The sequence below is a fragment of the Herpailurus yagouaroundi genome, unplaced genomic scaffold (assembly GCF_014898765.1).
Source record: "Herpailurus yagouaroundi ecotype Mexico unplaced genomic scaffold, PumYag 100, whole genome shotgun sequence".
NCBI classification, from domain to species: domain Eukaryota; kingdom Metazoa; phylum Chordata; class Mammalia; order Carnivora; family Felidae; genus Herpailurus; species Herpailurus yagouaroundi.
Window position 1 is genome coordinate 53,046,060 of NW_024412391.1, and position 16,162 is coordinate 53,062,221.

The following is a 16,162-nucleotide window of genomic DNA, read 5'->3' on the forward strand; positions in this document are numbered from 1 at the left end:
TCATTGCCAACAGGTAGTGGAACTGAGGTGGTAATATTAATACCACATGCTTCCACAGAATGTTGGACTTCCTTTATCATGATACTCCAGAAATTTCTTCGTAACTGCCTAGTTTGTATCTGTCTTCCCCACTCTGTGAAGGCAGAGTCTGGTCTACGATACTAAACATTTTCTTCTCAGAACCAAAGAACCTGACACCCAGTAGCAGTGGCTCCATCCTATAAGTCAAATGAATGAAACCATAGTTGAAGAATCAACAAACTTCTGGAACAAGAGGACTTAAAAATTATAGAGAAAAACAATAGATTACTAACATTCTTCAAGGGTTACAGTTTAGATGCCTATTCCCTGAGACGGTTACCCACACTTGGCATTTAAAAAAGATCTCAGCTGTAAAATCCAGAGTGATATGTATATATGGCATAGCAAATGGCCTCGCTAAGTAGAGCAGCCAAGGGTTATGCTGTTAGAGCATGAAGGCAAGTGGCTGGCAAAAGCTAAAAATGACAACGAGAGATGTTGAGGTAATAGTTCTTATAAGCGAGGATGACCTTGGCATCAGGACCTTATTAAATAGACTATCATGGTGGGGAGATGTTTTTCCCCACCCAGTCCTCGTGGAGTTTCTTCCCACCCAAATAAGAACAAAGGATAGGCTGATTTCTGCTGTACTGATCCCACCCTTTTGTAACAGAGAAGTTAGGTTCCTGGTGCCTAATTAGAGCGAAGTCTGGCTAAAGGCAGGTGAGGACCAGCAGTTCTACCAAGTGGAGCTGCTCAATAGCCTCAGGAACACTTAATACACTTAGCTCAGCGAAAAGTGGCACTGAGGTTTCTTTGTACAGACCATTTAAAATTAGGTTTGTCACAAACAAGGTTAACCGAGATGTGATGGTGGGTAGGTGGATGGATGGATTCAGGTGATGACAGCAGGTAGAGAAATGAAAGCATTCACTAAGAAAACACAAAAGAGTCGCCTGGGTGGCTCAGTCTGTTAAGTGATCCACTTGCGGTTTCGACTCAGGTCATGATCTCAGGGTTCTGGGTTGGAGCCCCACATCAGGCTCTGCACTGCTCCTGATTCCCTCTCTCTCTCTGCCCTTCCCCTGCTCACTCTCTCTGTCTCTCAAAATAAATATTTTTCAAAAAAAGTAGTTTTTAAAAAAGAAACACAATAATCAAAGCAATTCCATAATTCTGCAAATATGTTTTTAATGGAGGAACAAAAATAACTATGTTTGAAGTGCAAAAGCTTAGACAATTTTAGTTTTATTTCTTTTGAATGGTGTGTTGGAAAGGGCTGCAATTTAGTTAGGGGGATGATGAGTTTGGTTTTAGATATAATAAATTAGGATGTGACAAAAATCTCAGAGAAGAACGGCTGGAATCACAAGATTAGAATGCTCATTAGAGACCAAGATGTGGGGTTATCACGTGGATGTGACCATGAGGCCATCCACTTAGGTAAATTGGTCTCAGGAGGAGAGCAAGAAAACCAGTTAGCCTTAGGAATACCCACTGAAAATGGACCAAAGGATGAAGTGTAATTAGAGGGGTGGTCAGGGGTGGTCAGGAAGTTTGTTGTTTTAGGATTATGGATTCGAGTGATGAAAGAGTTTTAAGAAGGGCAATAGTCAAACTTGTTTAATATGACAAAGGAATCAAGAAGGAGAAGATTAAGAAAAGACATTTCAATTTGTCAAGAAGCAAAGTCCCTGAAACACCGAATGTGTATTGGTTTATGGAAAGCTGCCAAAAAGCAAATTAAGGGGTGAGAGGTAAAGGGAGACGGTCCGCACACACTACTCATGTAAGGGCTTTGGGTATAAAAGGAAGGAAAGAAGTATAATGGTGGGAAATGTTAAGGGCATTGGGTTAACAAAATAAAAGGGCACTGATATAATAAAGACAAATCTAATCTTCCTGAATTCTAAGCTACTCCCTCAAAGTAAATTAGTAGCCTTGAGAGGCTCATTAACTCTGTGAGGGCACTAGGGTATTGTTCCCTGCATTGTATTGCAGTGCCTGACAAAGCAGAGAGGTTATTATTCATAGCTTTAGGACAAGCACTTCCTGTCACACTGGAGAGACTCCCTAGGAAATAAAGATACCATTATAAGAAACAGAAGCAGCAGTGTCTGCTTTTCTAGAAGGAAGATAAATTTAAAGATAACTGTCAAATCCTTTAGCAAAAAATTAGTCTACCACTATCAGGTTTTAAAACACTAGACTACTCCTGTGTCATCGTCATGCCCAGTTTCTTCACCTATAAAACAAGGAATTTGGAGTTGATAATCTACTTAAAAAAACAACAACAAACTTCTGGCTTTCAAATTCTATGTTCTTTAATTCATTTCCTCCTCAGACACCATTACCTATAAGGAAAGAAAGGGTATCCATAATGCAAAATGCCATAATTAAGAAAGAACACAGGAAGCTTCTCTCTTCTTTTTCTCTTATCTCCACTTCCCTTTCATTTTGCCCCCTTCCACTTAAAAAAGTGCAGCCTGAAAACGTCATGCATTATGGATCTTATAAATATTAAAAGGTATGAAAATGTCTACAAAGCCATCATTGACTTTATACATTTTACCTATCATGTGGCTCCTAGAATTCTTGTAAATAGTATTACTATCAGCCATATGTCAGAAAAGTTGTAGTAATAAAACTTGCCCTTGTGATGTTAATTTCTTTGTCCTAATTAAATTCTGAAAACAGAATGTGTATTATTAAAATAGATTTTCTCATCTGTAGGCTTCTAACTTACTCAAGGAGAATTCTACTTCCCCCCTCCACCCCAGGGCATTCCTGTACTGTGCAAACTTCTAAGGATGCATATTATAAATGTTGGAGCCTAAAATATGCCATGTTTCAATTCATGGCACACTTGTTAAGGGCCTATTGCCGTGAGATTTTGGAGATATCAAAATGAAGTTGGGGTAGTTAGGTACAGGAGTTAAGTATCTAACAGGAAAGAATGGCCATCTTTATTACTTACATCCAGATGCCATTTTACAGATTAAAATGTGCTTTCACCGTTATTCTTGTTATTACCCTGACCACTCTGTAAGGTAAGCATCCATCTTAGTTTCCTATCTTACAGTTGATGCATCAAGGAAAAGATAGTGAAAGGAACTTGCCCCAAGTCAATGACATTAGTGACTGACAGATTGAAACCTACATCTTCCCTTTCAAAATATCAAGCTCTTTCTCCTGTATATGAAAGCAGTTGGATACAAAAAATGTTTGGACTAGATTTATGGGGGTGAAACAGCAGGGGGCATTACTGAAGGATATAATGCCAGAAAGCTAGGCAGGAACCACTTATTAGAGGACTTTACATCTCAATCCTAAGATGTTAAGTGTTGTTATTTATGTATTGGGAGCTAACTGAAGGATTTTGAGCAGGGGAAAGACAAGGTCAGATCTCTGTTTAGGAAAACAGCTTGATGGCCACAGGTAGGCTACTGAGAGGTATGAAAGCATTGAAACCAGGCGGCAGCTCTCACCACTTGATCCAGGAGGGGGCCTAGGAGGTCTGTGACCAGTGCAGAGGCAGCGGGAATGAAAAGGAGGTTAATGATTTTAGACATGGTTTCTGTAATAGAAGGCATGCTCAACTTTGGATTTACAGGGATACTATTAGGTCTAGATTCATGTCACACATCATAGTACCCACTTTCCAGTCTCTAAAAAAATATTTAGTCCTTCAAAATATTAATGTATATGGTAGGGCACTTACAGATCACTGTTGTTAGCATCTTCCTAATGATTTCAAGTAATCAATTTGTTCAGCAAGCTTTAGTATGACTGCAGTCTTAATTTTCTTCCTCTGACAATCTTCCTAAGCTCTCTCTATACCAAGTCAGGGTATGAAACCAGCGTTTTGGCTGGTGCACCGTGGGTTTCACTAAACTAAAAATCAAGACATCAGCAGGGCTGCACTCATTTCTGGAACTTCTGGAGGCTGTCCACATTCTGCAGTTCATGGCCCCCTTCCTCCATCATTAAAGCCAGCCATGGTGAATCAAACGCTTTGGATTTCTATAATTGCAGTCTCATCACAGTTTTCTGGTTCCTTGAAAGCAGAAGTGGTATTTGAGAATCCATTATCCATATGATGTCCTCTATCCATATCAGTACAACATTCCAAATATTCCATTCCAGAGTTTGTAATAAGGATGCACATTTTACCAGGCAAAGTAACCCTCCTGTGTCTCAGACACTATAACCAATATCTACACTTTCCTACATTGTGGACCACAAAATAAATTTAGATTTTCCTTAAACATCTGGACAAGAGTTGCTTAAATAAATGTCCGTTGGTTGAATGTAGGAAGTTAGCAGCCCCAACCCTGACACCCCATTCCCAAGTATTCCCCCAAATCCCCAGGATACATTTATATGTACTAAAAATTATCCTTCATCTTCTCCCTGAACTTTCTCCTAGTGAAAATGTCCTTCACTGGTTGCAGCTACCATCACTCTAGTCTTGGCTGATACTCTCCTTTTGGCTTTCTGTGAAGACGGCCAGACTGGCCCTCTTCTGACATCTGACACAAGACTGAGATGCTGAGCAAAAAGGATCAGAGATGATGGGAGAGAAAAATGTATACTTTATAACTATTGCTTCCATACATAGCCTTGCTCAGGTACCCATCAGGTCCAGACTCCATTACAAACACAGTTCACCCCACTTCTAGGAAGGCCCCAGATGAGTTTCACTAATGATGGGACAAATTCAAGCTGACAGATGTTTAGAACAGGAACAGGGAGATAAAGAGTGTGAATTTATCTTTTAAGAAGTTTGGCTTTCACCCTATGACTTGTAAAACATCAAAAGGTCTCCTATTTTTCTGCTGTGTGCCAAAGCATGCCTCACCCTGACAGTTTTCTCAGTAACTTCAGAAAAGTGTACATGAAAGCCCAGACAGATGCCAGTAACTGAGAAAAAGTCTGTCAAAATGAAAGGAAATTGAGGAGGAGTTTTCTCCTTTCTTGGCTCCAAGAGCATGTGGCCCAAGAGAGTTGTGTCATTATCGTAAACTTCTCTTATTTAGTTTTATTTTCTCTTTTTTTAATGTGGGGTGTGGGGAAGGTTGGTGTACTAGTTTTCTACTGCTGCTGTATCAAATTACCACTTCCAATAGCTTAAAAAATACAAACATAATAACGTATAGTTGTATAGGTTAGAAGTGCACCTTGGGTTTCACGGGGCTAAAAATGAAGGCATCAGCAGGGCCATATTCATTTCTGGAACTTCTGGAGGCTGTTCACGTTCTTTAGTTCATGGCCCCGTCTCCATCACTAAAGCCAGCAATGGCAGGTCAACCCCTTTTGAAGTAGAATCTTTCTAGCACTTCTTTCATCATCATTTCTCTCTTTGTGATTTAAAGCCAGGAAAGGTTCTCTGCTAAGGACTATAATTAGACTGGGTCTACCCAAACAATCCAAAATAATCTCCCTATTTTAAAATCAGCTGAGAAGTGACCTTAATTCCATCTGTAACCATAATTCCCTTCTACCTTGTAACATAATATATTCATAGCTTCCAGGAATTAGGACTAGGACATCTTTGGGAGTCATTGTTGTGTCTACTATGGTTGGTTAAAGACAAGGAGCTAAAATCAGGAAGACATAGGCATTATAGTGAAAACTGGACCAAAAAAGCGCCCCATCCCTGCCCAAAAAAGGCAACAGGTTCTTGATACCATTAATCAAAAGGAAAGTTGGTACAATGTTAGAGTAGAGTGTAAAAACATTTCTCCCAAATGAGAGCATGTTTATTTTTCAGTATTTTATTTAAGTTCAGTTCAGGAAAAAAGAATTTGCCTTTATTGTCCACAGTATCTGCTGCTTTTGTATATTTCACTGGGCAATCCAGATTAGCTTGTTCCTGCGTCAGTAGCCTGTCTGCTAAAGAGATGCTCTGGTGGGAGAAAAAATATTGGCCTTAGCAAATTGTGGGCCAAGTTATCAGCACTACTTACTCTTGGTTGGGGCAGATATCTCCCTAGCATTATGCATGCTGGAACATTCCCCAACATTACCACAACTATTCAGGTTGAAGATTTTGCTACTTCCTGTTGCTCATGGATGAGAAAAATAGAACATAATCTATTGGATTTGTATGTGGTAGGCGAATACCATGGGCAAGGTGCTCCTTTCTGGGGGCAGTCAGCTTTACAGCATGATGGCAGTTAGGTCTGAATAGCTGGGTAGCAGTGGAACCTCTCTAGTGGAGCATTCGAGTTGTGAGAGGTGTAGCTGTACCTCAGGCATGGCCTTTGGCAGAGTGGCTTGTAGTATGTCCTCTGCTCTGCCTGTTATCTTCAGTGCTGCCTGAACATTCATTCAGGTTTGCTATGGAGATTCCAATTCATCATGTATGGTGGGCCTAAACTCACAATGACCCAGCAGGTGATGTTGTATGAAATCAGGGGAATTATGACTGAAGCTGGCCCTAGAACCCAAGAAGGATCCTGGAGATCATTCATCAGGCAGTGGCTTGTTTGTAAGGAGGTCCACTGTTTCTGGAAAGGAATAGGGCAAATAAATCAGGGAGGAAGCTGTATACCAACTAGTACAGAAATATTTATAATTTAGCAACTGATATGGGCATATCATCTGAACAGCATCCCTGATCTGGATTCAGCCAAAACACTGGGTAGTTTTCTCTTCAATTTTTAAAACCTAAAGGGTACCCTCCCTAGACAAATGCGAACTTCTCATCATGTCTATCCTTATAAAGCATGCTATCCTTGGTAATTCTAAAAGAATATTCTGTTTTTATACCATGAAGAATTATGCCTTTTCTCAATAAAGAAAACAATACATACTGATAATATTTGGTAGACTATGTCTTCAGTATATATCCTTTTATATCATGCTTATCAAAATATTTCATAAGAGATTTATAGGATTCATAATATATTTACCAGTTGATTCCAACATCTTAAAACCTTTTAAAGATTGAGGCCCAAAGGAATAGTGTGGGATGAAATTAAGATCCAGTTTTCCAAACTTCCACTTTAATTGCTATGACTATCACTAGCATATTTATTCATGCTAAAGTGACTGATGTTCCCATAGATACTCTTTCAACTTAAATAATATCTTGCAATTAAATTAGATTCTTCTATAAAACAATATCTGGTAACAGTCACATTTATATGATCATTCATAGGTATAGTCATATCTGCTAGTTGGTAAAAATAAGAGAACACTATGAAAATCAGTGAAGAATTTCTGCAAGCCATTAAGAAATACTTAGGGAAGAAACTGAGGAGACAAACAGTTGGATACGAGCATCAGAGGTGCATATTTTGCAGTGACTTTCCTGTAAGTCCCTTGAAGTCAGGATTCATTCAACAGAATTTTACTGAAGCTACTAAGGCAGGCTGGAAATACAAGTAGGACAGGAAGAGATTATTCTACAGATATGAGGTTTCCTGATGAACAGTTGTTGATACAAGTGATAATAAATGGAAGTGGCGGGAATGGAAAGGTTTAGTAGAGGAAATGACTAGTCAAGATTTTATGGGTTTAAATATATGATGTTTGTATTTGCACAGAATTGTTTTACACCTACATCCTCCTTCTGATGATACATGATCTTATGCCAGTGCTGGTGTGTCAATCATTAAGATTGAAATGTCTAGACTGGACTGATATTCTCAAGGTTCTTGGCAGAATGACTCACTTGGGTATGAAACCACATGCACACCAAACAATCACACTTTAGTCCACGGTGATAGTCTGGCATTTCTCGACATTTACAATGTTAGAAGTGAGTAACCACAGAATAGCAAGTTTCTATGCATGGTAATCTGATAAAATACTCAAGGAAGATGGAGAGAAATTAAAATGAGTTTATGTCTCTACCCTTCTAGTCCAAACATCCTTTCCCACTGATATGATTGGTACTTGTGGTCAAAATAGTGTCTACCACTTTTTCGCTGATTAAATCACACCTCTGAATTTCACTTACTCTGAAGCTTGCAAATATATATATCCTCAGATTTAATTTTTCTGTCAAAATGCATCTACAATTGAGATGTTTAAAAACAGCTAGAAAAGAACTACCAACTCTACTAAAAGTTCAGAAAAATGAAACACACATTACTATCTACATTCATGGAATTTGTCTCACACTCAAAAGGTAACAGGCAAGTATAATCAAACAGTAGGAAAATATAAGGAATCCTTTTGAAGTTTGCAGAGAACAGCAAGCACTGTTCTCTGAAGAGGTATGGTACACAGTGGTGCTAATGCATTTGGTTCAAAATTTACACAAACTGAATTAGGTTTTATCTTTAAGATGCAGAAATTAATCTGAACAAATTAATAAGTAAATGTAAACATTATGTTTTTAGAACATTAGAAAGCTAGGGAATGTAACAACAGTTACCAAGAAAAAATATATATGTAAACATGGAAAACATGTTTTTTAAAAAGGGCATTTTAGGGCAGTGAAAATACTCTGTGAGGTGATTGTGATCATACGGGTCATTGTACATTTATCAAACCCTTAGAATGTCCAACACCAAGTGTGAATCCGAAGGTAAACTGTGGAATTTGGGTAACTGTGTCAGTAAAGGTTCATCCTGGTAGAAAATGCACCATTGTGGTGAGTGACATTGATAATGGGGGAAGCTCTGCATGTGTGGGAGCCGGGAGTATTTGGAAAATGTGATTACCTCCCTTTCATTATTTGTGTAAAGCTAAAACTGCTCTAAAAATACAAAGTCTTTTAAAAAGGGGGGGCACTAGAAGTTCAGAAATGAAACAAGCTTCAGTTTTCTCTTCAGGAAAATTTCAAAGAGCACAGAAGTATCATTTAAGTATTTTCCTGTTAGAGAAAGAATAGCATTATAAGAAAGTAAACAAATATACTATTTTGAGAAATGTAATATGCTTATGTCTTCGCATTTCCTTGTGAATAGTTGTTTCCTTAGGCAGACTTGGGATCTTGGGGGTGATTATGAGAGCCACAGCAGAGAAGTCAAGAAAGAGTGAGAACTTCCCAAAGGCAGTATGCAGACAGTAGTCTTGACAGCCAGACTTTGAGAGGATTTCCTAAAATCCCTCGTATCTCCCTTTAAAATTTCTAGAAACTGGCTTAGCAAGATTGATCATAGAGTTTTGGGGAAAAAAAAAGGTTTTAGCCATAAAGAAAGAAGAAGAAAGAAAATCTTACCCTGTGGTGCCAAGGGTTGATGGGAAGAGAAAAGGAGGGGCAGGTAGAAGGCAGAGACACACATGGCTAGATATCTCTTTTCCAGGCTGAAGTCCTAATGGGGAAAGTGTGTGAAATAAAACAAGATGCCCCAAAGTCTCTCATTAATCCGGGCCAGATGGATCAGGTGAACTTGGTGTTGGAGAGACAACCTGAGTCTGGCTTCCTCTTTCACCTGCTTCTTCTGTGTCACAGATAGGATCTACAGTGCCTGTGTTCCCTGACGAGGACATGCACAAGTAAGTTGAGAGTCAGGTTGGGGGCTGCCCCAGGGAAGCTCAGAAGTCAAGGCTCAGTGGATGAGTAATCAAGTGCCTGTGAAGGTTACAGAGGGGCTGAGTCAGCAGGAAGTGGACTGTGCCCCGAGCAAATCCAGGGTGTCCAGATGTGAGTTTCATTAGCTCACGTTTCCATAGCAGATGCCTGAACACTGCTCAGATGCTCTGGAAGACCTTCCATTGCCACTGGGCTGAGGCAGCAAACTAAACCAGATACTTCACACCAGAGGTGACCCCTTCCCACAGCTTCTACAATGATCAACTAAACCACACACTTCCAAACTGTAGAAGCCTTGTTAGAAAAGGGCTCAGGAGAAAGCCTTATCTAAGATACTGTTCATCTTACCATAGATTATTATTATAGAGGATTTAGTTTGGGGATGAGACTAAATTGTTACTTTTTCTTTTAGTTCTTCCTACCTTGTAGGTGCATATGATGAAAACAATCCAGGTGTCACCAGGAAATAAACAGGCCATGGTTTCTTTTCAAATCTGAGGATGTGAGTAAATTTGCAACTCCATTACAACCATCTTATTATTATTTACTCCTTCAGAGCTTTCTAATCTTTTCCTGGAGACCTAGATTATCACTGCCCATTTTCCAAACAAGAATCTCTTTCCTTGGCTATCATGACATTGACCTTCTTTGTCTTTTCCTGTCTATCTAGGATGCCTTGTTTTGTATGTCTTTATCTGCAGATCTTTAAAACTTAGCCACTTCTCAAGGCTCATGTTTCAGTATCACATACTGATTCATTCTGTTTGATCTTTTGTTTCATGGGAAATAGTTTCATATCCAGCATGGAGGAAAGTATTTTATAAATAATTGTGTTATGATCAATTTGTTCTATCGTCTATAATTTTGTATTGGATAATTGTTTCACCCTCATCTTTAAATGAGTTCATGTGTATATGGCTTATCTATACTGACGCTATTTCAGTCTTTCAAGAACAGTGACTGTCATCAACAGGATATTGTGCAGTGCTTTACATAGCATAGGTATTTATTAGAAAACTGAACTGCTTTGGTTATGATGAGTAGACCAAGGAGACATATAAGAGAAGTCAAGAAACATTTTGTTTTAAAATAGAAACAAAACACATGGATAGCAACTAATTGAAAAGTAAAGCAATAAGAAATGCATGCTTCTTAAAGAGAATGGGCAAATACCTGTTTAACCACTTAAGTTGCATATGACCTCATGAAGTAGTCAGGTCTAATTGTAAGTTTCTTTGTTTATGTTCTTTCTTTCAAATGGATAGAGCAGTTGAGAAAACAATTACAGTAAAACAATGGCTTGTAAAACCCAGTGAGCTAGAAAATCAATTTTAATTAATTCAACTCAAAGAGTTTCCACATAACCAGCATTGACTGGGCATGTACTGTATGATTGGTAAATACGAAGAAGAAGAAAGCATGATTCTGGCCTCAAAGAACTTTAAGTTTAGCAGGGGGAATTAGGCAGAACCTAAGGCTATAAAGAAGTACAAAAAGGGGGAAACTTTTATTTTTAGGAAATGGGGAAAGTTTCTCTGAGGAAATGGCCAATGAGTTGGACTCTGCAGATGGGCAGACCTTGAGAAATATTCTGAGCAGAGAGAATCATATGTACAAAGGCATTTCCATAGAGCTTTTTCCTGCCTCTTTGCTTTTTAATATTAAGTTAATCCTCTAAATTGTAATACAAATGTGTATCAACACTGTCTACCAACATGTGTATTTATATTAAAAATGCAGGGGCGCCTGGGTGGCGCAGTCGGTTAAGCGTCCGACTTCAGCCAGGTCACGATCTCGCGGTCCGTGAGTTCGAGCCCCGCGTCGGGCTCTGGGCTGATGGCTCAGAGCCTGGAGCCTGTTTCCGATTCTGTGTCTCCCTCTCTCTCTGCCCCTCCCCCGTTCATGCTCTGTCTCTCTCTGTCCCAAAAATAAATAAACGTTGAAAAAAAAAATTTTAAAAATAAAACAAAAAAAAATATATTAAAAATGCAATCACAGTATAGAGTTAAAGGAAATTTCCATCATTATAGCATTTTTCTTTACTGAGGTAAATTTAACATATAATTGACCATTTTAAATTATACCATTTAGAGGTGCCTGGGTGGCTCCATTGGTTAAGCATCTGACTCTTGCTTTCGGCTCATATCATGATCTTAAGGTTCGGTTTGTGGGATGGAGCTCAACATAGAGCTCTGTGGTAACATTGCGGAGTCTGCTTGGGATTCTCTCTCTCCCTCTCTCTCTGCCCCTCCCCTGCTCATTTGCTCTCTCTCAAAATATATAAGATTAAAATAAATAAATAAATAAATAAAATGTACTATTTAGCTGCACACAGTGCATTCACAATGCTGTGCAACCATCAGCTATCTTTCTCATTTCAAAGCCATTGTAGGAAAGATTAAAATTACCTGAGTGATCATATAAAGTTTAAAGTCATTATCATCTGTCTCTCCTATTAATTGGTCCATGCTAAAGAAATGTCTAATTTTATTTGTTAGAAATTCAATTTGCCTTATTTAAATTAAATCTGTATTTTTGGGACTCCATACCTTCAGATTGTTTCACACAATTCATCAATTCAATTTTCCATTTTTAATAATTTTTTAGACATTATGTCCATATAGCTTAGGTTATAAGGTGCACATGAACATTTTTATTCATGGCATATATGTATATGGAATATCATTCAGCCTTTAAAGGGAAAGATATCCTGACAAATGCTACAACATGGATGAATCTTGAGGATATTAGGCTAAGAGAAATAAGCCGCTCACAAAAGGACAAATATTGTCTGATTTCACTTCCGTGAGGTACTTAGAGTAGTCAAATTCATAGAGACAAGAAATAGAAGGGTGACTGCCTGGGTCTGGGAGAAGGTGGGGAGGGGAATTTTTATTTAATACGTACAGAGTTTCAGTTTGGGAAGATAAAAAAGTTCTAGAGATAAATGATGATGCTAGCTGCACAATATGAACATACTTAATGCCAATGAATTGTACACTTTAAAATAGTTGAAATGGCAAATTTTATGTTATGTGTATCTTACCACAATTTATTTATTTATTTTTTTAATGTTTATTTATTTTTGAGACAGAGAGAGATAGAGCATGAACGGGGGAGGGTCAGGGAGAGGGAGACACAGAATCTGAAACAGGCTCCAGGCTCTGAGCTGTCAGCACAGAGCCCGACACGAGGCTCGAACTCATGGACTGCGAGATCATGACCTGAGCCGAAGTTGGCCGCTTAACTGACTGAGCCACCCAGGCACCCCTGTATTTCACCACAATTTAAAAAATAAAAATTAAAAAAAAATCTTTTCTAGTTGATCAGAGATACATTACCCCACTAAGAGGCAATGAATAAACAAACTTTCCTACTGCCATGAGAAAACACTAGGGTAAATGTCCTTATTGTGCTATAGACCTGTCATGTTCATGGTTATATTTACAGTTTCAAGTCAGAAGCACAGAAAAATCCAATAAATCAATCTCGCCATCAGGAACACCCTACGTTTACTGATAAGGGTCAGCTCACCTGGGGAAAACCAGCTTCCCTTACAAGGTTTAAGTCTTCTGCTTAATGGGGACTCCTGTTTGAAAACTGTCCTCTTGAGCAAGAGATGGGCACATCCTAACCTTCTCTTTCTTTGCCATTATGAAAACATCTAAATGGCTGTCTGTTAAGAAAGAACATATCTTGTAGCACCTTCTAACTACTGAAAATTATTCCGAATGTACACCACTCCTGACAAAGAAAACTCAACTCTTTCTGCTTTTAAAAACAAAAGGCATAACAAATACAAAAGGCTTTTAAAAACAAAAGGCACAACAAATAACAAAGACTCACTATATATTTTATTGTGATGACTTCGATTTCTGTTGGATTATAGTTATTGATATACATATATTCTAAACAAGCATATCATAAATTTGGGCATTTAAAACTGTAGCTGAGCATTTGGAGCAACAACTAATTTAGAAGATATCTATCAGTAATTCAAGCAACTGAACATACGATAAGATAAAATAATATAAAATTATAGCCTTTTAAACATTATGTTTATACTGCAACTGCTCAAAGGAAAAATTATTTTTGTCAATGATCTGTTTTTACAACATGAATATTATCAAATACTGTGCCATATCACAGGGACCTAAATTACCTGAGTCAGGAGTATTTTTTTTTGATGGGTATCTACTTTAGATTAACTTTAAATATTTTTTAAAAACTTTTGGGAAATATGGTATGTTGAGTATAAGTCCAGTTGAAAACTATCTCAAATAAAAATATAAGAATAGATGAAAATATTTTTTGTTAGTGGAGACAGTGGTAAAAATTAGGGAAGAAATATTGACTTATGTCAGGTTTATTTACTTTACTTTGTGGAGTTTTTGCCTATTCTTGGGCTTCTCGTGGCCACCACATTTAGATGTTACTCAACACTGACAGCGAAGATCTGCGTGGAATATTTCCAAGCTGGCCCTTCTCACCATTTTGCCTTTCCAAATTAGGCCTCTGACAGAATTTCCCCCTTTCCAGTAAGGTCACACCACTTTCTTAGGGAGAGAATATAGGTTGCTTTTTTATGTCTTCCTTTAGTTTGATTCCTCCTGTATTATCTATAGAAGCTTTCTTAAGGGGGGCTTGAGTTGTTTTCCTGGACAAAAGATGTTACTCTTTGATCACAAGGTAAGAGCCTGGGATATCACTGTTCCCTTACCTTTGACTCTCGCTAAGGGAATAAGCTTAGGGTTCTCTGTTCTTAAAAAGAAAAAAAAAAATCCTCCACCCTGCATTTTATTCCTTGTGATTATGGCATTACTTTCTCTACACCGTCAGGCTAACTGAAAAACTGCCTCTTATTGCTCATGGCCCAGTCACACCATGCTGCTGAAATCTACCAGTCTACTGCACACATGATCTCTTAATTTCTAAAACAGATGACTTTGGGATGCTTATCTTACCTGATGTCTCAGCATCGTCTGATGATACTATGGGCAATTCATTCCTCCTTGAGCTCTCTCCTCCTTTGGCTTTTATTTGCACCATATCTTATTTTTGCCCTCTACTTTCCCTTCTATTCATGGAGTTTTCTTCTACCCATCCCATAAATGTTGCTGTACCCAAGGTGGCCTTCCTCACAACTCAAACTTAGTGGGTTTTGTCTCCTCATTTATGTAGCTTCTTGTAGCACCAATATGCTTTGACACAAATCTGCATTTTTAGCTCAGGTTTCTCTGCAATACTGCCATATCCACAGGCTCAAGTCCTTCTGATTAAAGTCCCTACAGCATCTCACACTGAGACTCTTCAAACCTGAAATGTTCTACTCTTTTCCCACACCTTCTTTCCTACTTTATGCTCTGAGTCAGGAATTAAGAGTCACTGTAAATGAGCTAAAAGGAGAAAGCCAACAGAAGTTACTTATCCCTAAAAAAATATGAAATTTTTTGACATGAGCGTGCAATGGTTTCTATAACAAGCTAAAAATGTCCTTGATAAACTCGTATTTCTCAGCTATCAATTTCATATACAGATGAAATAAGGCCCTAAAATTTCATTTGATATCCTGCCTGCAAGTTCCAGATTAGGGTAATTGATTTATATGTTTTTCTAAGCAGTAAGCATTTTGCATTTCAATGAGGCTATGATAGGAAATAATTCAATAAATATGGTCTATGCATGAGTTTTCCTATCTGTGTGTTGACATTAAATTGAAGTCATGGTTGGGCACTGACACATGGGCATTTGTAGAAAGTTTAGATATAAACCAGTCTCAGGAAAATGTTTTTATGCCTGAATTTTAAGTAGCAGGGCTTTATGTCTGGAAAGTATTTTGTTTAACAGAAACAGCACCAAGTACAATGAGGCAAAACGGTGACTGTTGACTATTCATGCTCACAGTGCTGAACGTTATGTCCTGACTCTTGTGTTATATACCTTTTTCTTCACACATTAGGCCAATGTTTACCAGAAAGTGAACAGCACAGCCAGTAGATGTTTTGACCTGTGAAAAGCATTACTTAATTCTCTGAGGTCTCAGGTAAAAGTTTTCAACTATGAGTTGACCTTTGGCCTGTGAAACAAGTGAACTGTTCAGAGTCGTCACCCTAAATGTCTCATTACAAAGCCTGAGCTGGCACTTGAAAGTTAAAGTCAGGTTTATAAACAACTCAAGACAGATTGGCAAATTAATGTTAAGGTCTCACATCATCGTGTTTTCTTTTTCTTTTGCATTTGTGTTTTGGAAGCTGTCTCTAGGCTCTGAACTTATGTGGTCTGGGTGTGAACAGTGGATATGTTCAGCACGGAATGTTGAAAAAATTCTCACCAAACAAGTGTAGCAGTTTTAATCAGAATTAGCTAAAGGGCATAACACTGTAAAAGAGAAAATGAACCACTCTTCTGCTGTCATCAACAATGAGGAAATGGCTCTAGGCAATAGCTGAAAGTGCTTTTGAACTTAAGAAGCTCAATGATTTGGCAGTGAGGGGGATCTTGTTTGTCTTGCTAGTTCAAAAGAACTATTTATTCCTCAATAATTCCAGTAAGTAAGGCACAAAGAAAAAAAATCAATCTCATTTTTTTCTAGATACCTCCCCTTATATTATTATATTTTACATCACATCCAAAATATTGTTTTTATAT

At 38.1% G+C, this 16,162-nt stretch overlaps 2 long non-coding RNA genes across 3 annotated transcripts in view; one reads left to right on the forward strand and one right to left on the reverse strand.

Moving 5' to 3' along the window:
• The window catches only part of LOC121028663 (uncharacterized), a 49,555-nt gene that overhangs the window by 21,966 nt on the left and 11,427 nt on the right, over positions 1-16,162 (reverse strand). The window contains exon 4 of one of the 2 annotated variants that reach the window (XR_005789374.1): positions 5,790-5,929. The exons of the other annotated variant lie outside the window; for it this stretch is intronic. This is a non-coding gene — a long non-coding RNA (uncharacterized LOC121028663). Of the gene's footprint in view, positions 1-5,789; positions 5,930-16,162 lie in introns of those variants that run through there. 2 annotated transcript variants of the gene reach the window in all.
• The window catches only part of LOC121028665 (uncharacterized), a 15,749-nt gene continuing 8,792 nt past the window's right edge, over positions 9,206-16,162 (forward strand). The window contains exons 1-2 of the long non-coding RNA XR_005789375.1: positions 9,206-9,477; positions 9,927-10,016. This is a non-coding gene — a long non-coding RNA (uncharacterized LOC121028665). The remainder of the gene's footprint in view (positions 9,478-9,926; positions 10,017-16,162) is intronic.